We start from the raw sequence: 8,073 nt of genomic DNA on the forward strand, positions 1-8,073 counted from the left end.
CTTGTCAACCAGAACATGAGTTTATCGAATCGAATCCGAGATTCTCCTGGTTGCGTGTTACGCAACAGTGGTTCTTTCTGTTCCTCCCCTTCTACAATTGCCTTTTTGTTCATCTCGTCGTTTCTCCATAGTTCACTGGCTTATACTTCTCTCTTCTCCTTAAAGCGTTTAATACATATATTTTTCTCCGACGAAGTGCCCAACAGTAGTCTCTCACCATACTGCTATTCCAGTAGGCATGATACCTTCTTTCCGTCACTCTGATGTCTTGATCGCCTTGTTCTTCTCTGATATCATTCAAATTTTAAAGAAAAAATTGAAACTGGTTATTCTAAAAGGAAATCTTAAGGCTCCTCGAACAGTGTAGCTTCTGAAATTTTTCCAGGGTGTTGACAACAACAGGAGTATATTGTTGGTCCTGTTTGTTGCCTAAGAACTCAGTAACGGCCTTCTTCATTGATGTAGAGCTGGAAATAGAAGATCCATTTTTCGAATGTCTGGTCTAACAAACACGCGCTCTTCTAACATCGCTTTTCATACATAAGGAAACCTCTCACCAAGCTACTCGAAACATCGTCCATTTGTGGCTAGGGTTTTGACAAACTGTTTCATGAGCCTTAACTTAATGTGCAGAAGTAGTAACAGAATTTTTTCAGATCAACAGGATTTTTCTGTAAAACGTTTTTACGCTTCAAAGATTATTCTGGACCAGTGTTGATTCTTCGGCCTACTATCCCAATGGAAAATAATTAAAATTGTGTGAGAAATATATTCGTATTTCATTAAAATCGCTAAAAATGTGTTCTTTCGAATATATCGGTGTGCAAAACTTAAAACGAAAGTAACTTTGGAGTGATACGTCACTGCCAAACAACAAAGTTCGGCAAAACATGAATCATACGTAGAAAGAACTGGTGCAGTATGTTACAGAACATAACCACAAGAAATACCCAATAAGACTAACAGAAGTGACAGTCTTATTCAAAAACAGTATTTACACTGAAGTCACCGCAATTCGTGATGGTCCCCTAGGCTTTATATAAGGCGGAACGTGGTTCTTAATAGGGTGTGTGATCACCACGGACGCCAATGCATGTTCTGCAAAGTGCTCCAATGCTGTGCACAAGGTTAGCATGGAGTTCTTGTGGCAGGGTGTTCCATTCCTTCACCGGCGAGGTTGACAACTGCTGAACGTGGCCTCATTTGGCGAGAGGCAGGAACACGTAATGCACCCAGGAACATTGTTGAACGTGGTCCAGATGTCACGGTGAGAGGGGGCATAATGTTGCAAGGCTGCAGATTTTTGAACAAGATACACTCACCCACTGGTCAACGCTATTGGCACCCTCTGTCACTTATCAGGGTAGCATTCGGCCCTGACTTCATTTTTATGGTTGACAATGCCCGACTGCATCGAGGAGATCTGGTAGAGCAGTTCTCGGAATGTGATTATATTCGGCGAATGGACTGCCCGTTCCCTCGAGTTAAATACCATCGAGCACGTGTATGATGCTTTGGGGAGACGTTGGTTGCAGCGCCTCCACAAGCACCAGCGACTGTCCAAAAGTTGTCAACCGCGCTGGTAGCCCAATGGAATGCCCTACCGATAGAACCCTTGCCAATCTTGTGGCCAGCGTGGCAGAAGATTTCTATCCGTTTCATTGCGTATTCCTTTCAGTTAACTTCTGTAGAATACTACAGCAGTTCTTTCTATACATGAGCCAAATTTCATGGAGTTAAGTAACTTGGCAGTGACACATTACACAAAACTTACTTTCGTCCTGAAGCTCTTCATACCAGTGTATGAGAGTCTGAGTAACTTATGATATAACGTTCGGTTACTTGAATGAACATACTGATAACAATAAATAAATGACTGCATTTTGTAAGTTGTGTAGAACAATCATGTGCAAACTCGATCCTAAATACCACAAAAACTAATGCAACAATTTGAAATCTCAATGGCACACAAATTTGCTAGACTCAAGTTTGAACTGGATCTCCAGCGATCAACAGAGATCAGTGAGTTGTTCGTAAGAGTTTTCTTGTCACTACACGAGAAACGTTAACTACTCGAAAACAACCGTCGGAGACACACCTAAATTAACGTAATCGCTAGCTCACAAAATGTGCTACATAAAAATAATAATTATAAACGTGATTTCATTACCACATTATTAATTATATTATACAAGGATGTCTGTAGCATATTCACGCTCTTACATACTATGTACAGTACATCGTGACCAGTTCGTCAATTACAACGTCTCCAGGATATCAACAACGGATAATATATCTGCATAGTTTCAGTTAAGAAATTACTCACAAAAATCCAGTACACAGTTGATACTCTAACCGGACTCAAAACGAACTAGCTCTGTTAAAATCCTGAAATTGTCCTTCAATTAGGTTCAATTAGAGTGGATTAGAGTAGATTATCCTACACTGGTTAGGCTAGGTTGGGTAATTTTTATAGGTCTGATTGACGATGACTAGATTATATTGGGTCAGGTGACATTGGTTAGGCTATGATGAGTTGAGTTACGTTCGTTAGGTTATGTTGAATTGGGTGTGATCACATTACGTTTAATCTGATTGGGTAACATTATCTTAGGATAGACTGAGTTGAGTTGAACTGGATTCTGCTGAGTTGGGTTAGGAATAGTTGGTCTATGTTTCGGTTAGGGTTGTGCTGGAGTAGATTTAGTTAAGTTGCGTTTAACTGTTCTGGGTTTTGGTTGCGTTAGGTTCAGTTAGTTTAGCATTGGTTATGCTGCATAAGTGTTTGTGTTACTTACAGTTTAGGTTAAATTTAAAATAATCTTGGAGCAGATTGGTTGCATTATTTGGCTGAGTAAGTTCCACGTTACCAGTCTATGGTGTTTTCAGGAAGTGTGTAAAGAGATTTCTGGTGATGTTCTTCGGAATCTTCGGGATCAGAATGCAATGCAACTACCACGGAAATAATATGGGCGCCAACTATTTTCATCTGTGTACTCATTAAACATTGTATGTCAGCTGTTTTATTAGATTAAAAAGACGACCTTAGAAATGAAAGAGTAAGATTATTTTCCACTTTGAAGGATGTTTTATAGATAGCACTAGCTCCCCTTCGCCTTTAATGTGGATGCTTCACAGCAACTTCGGAGACGCAAAATATTAGGAAAGTGTTGTTTCTATTGAAGATGAAAATCTGCTGTTTAAACCGATCATTGTTTCATAATCAGAGAGTCGTTCGTCACGACATGACTCTCGTGTCGGGTACCCATACCTGTTCCCATCGACATCAGGCAAGGTCAGCCGCTTTTTCCGCCAGATAATCTATCGGGCGTGGCCCTGAGCAACTATAAGTGTCCTCCTAACGGATGTCGTTAACGATTCTTGCGATGTTCGCAATTTCAGTGTCGTTTTTCGGGCTCTAATTTATCTTCCTATTCGCCTAGAAGAATGGTACTGCAGTTGAAGTGGTTTTAGGCACGATTAATGACACGAATTACGTAGTACTTTCTCTGAAAGACACCTTTGGAGAAACAACTCTTACAATAGTAACAGCACTAATAACAATATTGAATCATTCTTAATTCGTTTGTACGATGGCATAGTCATGGCACTTCGTAAAGAGGTATTCAATCTGGCTCGCAGATGTGAAGTAATACGGGGACTGGAAAAAAATATGGAAACACCGCGAAAAAAATCATGCCTGAACATAAATGCAGATGCTAACCAAGTCTGCAGCTTGTGCTGTTGTGTTTGGCCACGAATGGCATCTTTGTAATGTTCTCAAGACATTGCAGGCGTCACTAGTGGTCAGAAGGGTAATCTGTGTAGTTGTGAGTGTATTGTGTCGGAGATAAGTGAATACGAGCGTGCGGAAATTATTGATGCTCATATGGTGGTTGCTCCCGTAACCAAGTGTTTGGTGTTTCAAGAGGCACCTTTGCGAAGATTTACATCGCATACTCCAACAGGAAAAGCAGAAAAACCTCATCCGGTAAGTTACAACGCGAGCGAAATTGTTTGTCGAATGATCGTGACACACGGTCACTGAATAGGATTGTGACGAAAAATAAGAAGACGACATCTGCAAAAGACACAGCAGAACTGAATGTCGCACTCGCGAACCTTGTCAGCACCAAAACAACTCGAAGGGAGCTCCACAAGCGGAACTTCTCATGTCACACATCAGTGATGCAAATACTCATAGCAGGAAAACATGGTGCCGAAGCTGGATAATGGAGCAGTGGGAGAAAGTCATTGGTCGGATGAGTCTCGATGGCCGAGTTTACGTCCTAAGAGTGTAATATGGCAGAGGTTCGGTTATGATGTGGGCAGCCATATCCTGGTATAACAAGGGCCCCATGGTTACTCTGCAACGTCGCACTACTGCCAACGATTATATGACCATTTTGGCTGACCGAGTCCATCTCATAGAACAATGTTTGTTCCCCAATGATGATGCCCTGGTCCAAGAGGTTAGGGCCCCGTTCAAGCACCTCGCATCGTCCAGGACTGGTTTCGTGAGCACGAGAAGCAATTATCACACCTTCCTTGCCCACCACGTCACCAGAATTCAATGGTACTGAGTCTTTCTGCTGAGTTTGGAGCGCGTGTTAGCTATCCACCTCCATCGTGGTTATCTGCCACTACTTTTCAGGAAGAATGGTATAAGATTCGCTTGAAAACCATTATAGGACCTGTATTTATCCATTCCGAGAAGTCTGTGGGCTGTTCTGGACGCCAACGGTTTTGCTTCACCGTATTACGCATGGTAAAGTGTACCGTTTTTCGTGTCTCCTATTTTTGTCCTCTCTGTAGGTTGTTCGAAGACTTTTTAAGCAATAGAATCCAGTATATTGTCCTGGACAGCAAGTGTCAGTCAGAGAAAAGGCATCGTCAGACGTGCCCCAGGTAGGCGTGATTTGGAGATTCTACACTTAAGAGGCGAAGAAACTGGTACACCTGCATAATATCGTGTAGGGTCCCTGTCAGCACGCAGAAGTGCCGCAGCACGACGTAGCATAGACTGATGTACTGTCTGATGTAGTCCTGGAGGGAACTGACACCATGAATCCTGCAGGGCTGCCCATAAATCGTCAACAGGATGAGGGGGTGGAGATCTCTTCTTAACTGCACGTTGCAAGGCATCCCAGATATGCTTAATAATGTTTATGTCTGGGGAGTTTTGTTTAAACTCAGAAGAGCGTTCCTGGAGCCACTCTGTACCAATTCTGGACTTATGGGGCGTCGCATTGTTCTGATGGAATCGCCAAAGCCCGTCGGAATGCACAATGGACATCAATGGATGCAGGTGATCAGACAAGATGCTTACGTACGTGTCACCTGCCAGAGTCGTATCTAGACGCATCATGGGTCCCATATGACTCCAACAGCACACCATTACGGACTCTCCACCAGCTTGAGCGGTCCCCTGCGGACATGTAGGTTAGTGGATTCATGAGGTTTTTTTCCATACCCGTACCCGTACACGTCCATTCGCTTGAAATCTACATCTACATCGTACTCCGCAAGCCACCTAATGGTGTGTGGTGGAGGGTACTTTCGGTGCCACTATCTGATCCCTCCAATCCTGTTCCACTCGCGATTAGAGTGTGGGAAGAATAATTGTTGGTAAGCCTCTGTATTGGCTCTAATTTCTCGAATTTTCTCCAAGTGGTCAATACGCGAGATGTATGTCGGTGGAAATAAAATGTTGTCTGACTCCGCCTGAAAAGTGCTGTCCCGAAATTTCAATAGTAAATCTCTCCGTGATGCACAACATCTCTCTTGTAACGTCTGCCAGTGGAGTTTGTTTAACATCTCCGTAACGCTCTCTCCCCAGCTAAACGATCCCGTGACGAAACGCGCCGCTTTTCGTTGGATCTTCTCTATCTCTTCTATCAGTCCTACCTGATAGGGATCCCAGGTAGATGAACAATACTCAAGAATCGGGCGAACAAGCACCTTATAAGCCACTTCGTTCGTGGATGAGTTACATTTCCTTAAGATTCTTCCGGATATGGTCTGGAGGGATAGATCCATACTTGTATTGATCATTGTGCGTTCGTTTTCAGACGCTTCACGTAGTACACGCCAGTGGTCATCTGTCCCATGGACCATTCATCTGAGTCCTGTGTCTGCTTTTTCCCACTATCTGTTTTATATGGTCATTCTACTTAAGGTCGCTCTGGATAGTTACGCCTAGATATTTTACGTCAGACGCTGTCTCCAGCTGTTTGTCATCAATAGTGTAGCTGTACAGTAGTGGATTTCTTTTCCTATGTATTCGCAATATGTTACATTTATTTATTAAATGAGACTCGTCCGACCAGGCAACATTTTCCCAGTAATAAACAGTGCAGTGTCGGTGCTGACGGGGCCCGGCGAGGCGTAAGGCTTTGTGTCGTGCAGTCATCAAGCGTACAAGAGTGGGCCTTCGGCTATGAAAGCCCGTATCGATGATATGTCGTTGAATGGTTCGCACGCTGACACTTGTTGACGGCCCAGCATTGAAATCTGCAGCAATTTGAGGAAGGGTTGCACGTTGAACGATTCTCTTCAGTCGTCGTTGGTCCCATTCTCACAAGATCTTTTTGTGGCCGCAGCGATGTCGGAGATTTGATGTCTTACCGGATTTATGATATTGGCGGTACACTCGTGAAACGGTCATACGGAAAAATCCCCACTTCATCGCTACCTAGGAGATGCTGTGTCCGATCGATCGTGCGCCGTGCATAACACCACGTTCAAACTCACTTAAATCTTGACGACCTGCCATTGTAGCAGCCGTAAACATTATAACAACTGCGCCAGACACCTGTCTTATTTAGGCATTGCCGACCGCAGCGCCGTATTCTGCCTGTTTACATGTTTCTGTATTGGAATACGCATCCTTATACCAATTTTGTTGGTGCGTCAGCGTATTTGGTGTGATGAATGGCAGCTTTCTCTAAGCGTGGAAAAATGGAAGTCAATTCAGATCAATAGCACAGACAATACTGTAATGTTCAAATACAGAATTAATAGTGTGCTGCTTGGCACAGCAACGTCGATTAAATATCTAGGTGTAATGGTGCAGAGTGACATGAAATGGAAAGAGCACATAAGGTCGGTTGTTGGGAAGGCGAATGGACAGCTTCGGTTTATTGGGAGAATATTGAGAAAGTGTAGTTCATCTATAAAGGACACAGTGTAAGAAAACTTGTGTGAACTATTCTTGAGTACTGCTCGAGTGCAGATTGGATTAAAGGAAAACATCAAAGCATTTCAAAGGCGTATTGCTAGAGTTCCTATCGGTGGGTTCAATGAGCGCGCAAGTATTCTGGAAATGCTCCGTGAACTCAAAGCGGAATCGCTGTAGACAAGAAGACACACTCCCGAAAGACTATTGAGTAAGTTTAGAGAACCGGCACTAGTGACAGACTGCAGATAGATTCTACTGCCGCTAAGTTGCATCTCTGGTTAGGATCACCAAGACGAGGTAAGATAATTTAGCGAAGGACATACGTTGGCGTTTTCCCCGCGCTCCATTTGTGAGTGAAATAAGAAGGCGAATCAGCCGAGCACACACATAGTGGTTCGTGAAGTATGGATGTAGATGTTGATGCAGAGGAGGAATTCAAACTCCAGTTGGCCATATTGCAAGATTTACTCACCTTCGTTCTCCGATTGATGTCACCATCATCATCATCACCATCCTCATCGTCAACCGTTTAATATCGAATGCTAGATGAAGTATTACTCTAGACTTTTCCAGCCCCTAAGCATTCGTGTTGCTCCTGCATGTTTTCTACGAGGAACGTTCAGTAAGTAAGGCTACACTTTTTTTCTCAGGCAATTTCGATTGAAAAAATGGGGAATTTGTCGTGGGACATATTCCCGATTCATACCCTTTAGTTCCGATAGGTGGCATCGCTATGCATAGCCTTCAAAATGGAATCTGTAATGGAGGTGTATTTCAAGCAGAGAGCTGTCATTGAGTTTCTTTAGGCGGAAAACCAAAGCATCGCAGACATTCAAATGCACTTGCAGGATCACGGATCACTATCAAACGCCTCACTGCTGAACTAAACGTCT

This window comes from Schistocerca americana, chromosome 3 (genome assembly GCF_021461395.2).
Source record: "Schistocerca americana isolate TAMUIC-IGC-003095 chromosome 3, iqSchAmer2.1, whole genome shotgun sequence".
Lineage (NCBI taxonomy): Eukaryota > Metazoa > Arthropoda > Insecta > Orthoptera > Acrididae > Schistocerca > Schistocerca americana.